Source organism: Mauremys reevesii, linkage group 1, assembly GCF_016161935.1.
Source record: "Mauremys reevesii isolate NIE-2019 linkage group 1, ASM1616193v1, whole genome shotgun sequence".
NCBI lineage: Eukaryota > Metazoa > Chordata > Testudines > Geoemydidae > Mauremys > Mauremys reevesii.
In genome coordinates this window covers 312,625,742-312,627,713 of record NC_052623.1, presented here as the reverse complement: position 1 = coordinate 312,627,713, position 1,972 = coordinate 312,625,742, and positions in this window count along the sequence as shown.

Genomic DNA, 1,972 nt, shown 5'->3' with positions numbered 1-1,972 from the left:
GAAGCATCAACCCTTGGTTTGCCTATTTATAATATTTTCATTTAGTAACAAATTTCTATTTTCTGATACAGTAAAATCTTATTAATTTTTCTCCCTGTCACTTTCTCCTCAACCCCACACCACTATAAGACCACACAAAAGGGATCCTTTTACTCGTGTACTAACATGTTGCTATGTCTCTGCCCAAGCAGCTAGGGATAAGTTCAGGTTCTGACTCCCCTCACCCACATTATAGTATGTTGGACAGCTGCTAGACCATCAGACTTGCCTTTCTATGAGGGCCTGTAAAAATATTTTGCTGAAGTGACATAGTAATGGGAATTATTTAGAGCCATATAACACTGTTGATCTGTACGACCCACTACTATTGATTTAACTGTGTATAGGGAACAAGGGAACAATACAGAAATACAATAAATAATTAAGTACATTCTCTCTATTGTTATAGTTTGGGATAGAATAAGTATTAGTACAAGTTTGGAATAGCAGATTACTTAATACTGAAAGCTTTTTCTTTCTTCTCTGTCTACCTGTTCCTCATTTCTTGCCTGTTCTCTGCTCTCTGAATTACTACATCTAATTCTTTTAATCTTCAACAATTGAATGAATAGCAGATGGGCAATTGTGACAGCTGTAATATATTTTTTTTAATTTATGGTAATGTGTGTCTGGCTATCTTTTGAGATTGTCCACAACCTTTATATTGTTTTGATTGCCGGAAAAAAGTTATATAGGCTTTGCTACAGCAACATTTCACTGACATCTACAGCAGCTGCTATAACCAAAGTCTATTCATTTTTTGGTTTTTGGTTTTGTTTTCTTTAGTTTCAGTATCTGAGGCGGGGGGGGAGGGGGAAGGGAGGAAGAAAAAAGTGTTCACATCACACTCCCTGGTAGTACCTGGCCCAGGCCAGGTTAGCTAATGCTCCAACCAGCAGACCATATTGGGTGATGAATCTTGGTTACGTGCCACCTGAGGCATGTTGCACATCGCTAAGAAGTAGTAGTACATGGTTTCTGGCTTATCATGGTTTTTGAGATGCTTAATGCTGACATGTTAATCACCTTGTACTCAGCCCTCTTCTCAGATATATTTTTACCTTTCATTATATATCTTTCAGAAACATGTTGCACATTATTGCTGGCAGCCTGCTGAGGGACAGCTAGAAAACATTTCTTATATATAGCAGTGTGGAGCCCACATGCATTGAGAAGAATTTAACATTTACACAGAATATTAAAAACATTCCATTTATTCATAAGAACATAACTACAAGCAAACATTAATCTTGAAGGAGGAGATTTTCAAAAGTGCCAAGGGCTTTAGGAGCATAAGTAAGTCCTATTGGCTTTCATTGACACTTTCAATGTTTCTTAATTCCTTAGGTGCTTTTGAGATCCCCTCCCTTAAATCTGTAATAAAACCCAGGCCCAGATTCTGCAACCTCCTGTGCCATTGAGGACAGCACAGAATGCAGTGGAAATTTCACATTTTTGTTATGCAGATGAAGAGGCGACCATGAAGCACAAAGTTACATGGGGAAAATCATCTCCCCATGCTGGAGCCACGCTACGGTCTGTGGTACCGTCCTCCATGTGGTCACACAGAGAGGGCTGTAGCTGGGATAGAAGAATGAGAAATGCTTGATCAATTGGCCTGTAACTGTATGTATGGATCACACTTCAACCCTACACCAGGAATCTGTGATTACCTTATGCAGAGGCTTGTGGGAAGTTTCTGTTCTCTCCAACAGTTTGTCTTTGCCAAACACTAATATGAGATCTTGGCCTTGGAAGGGACACAAAAACAGTTTGTCCTTCAAATGTAGAGGCCTGTCTCAATGAGCCAGTAACTCAATCACAAAACAGATGGTTTTATGGCATAATTGGATCCTTGTTTAAAAAAGTATGACACAGTAGATCTAAGTGCTTGTGTTCCACATCCACAGGATTCTGCCCTTTAACCTGCATT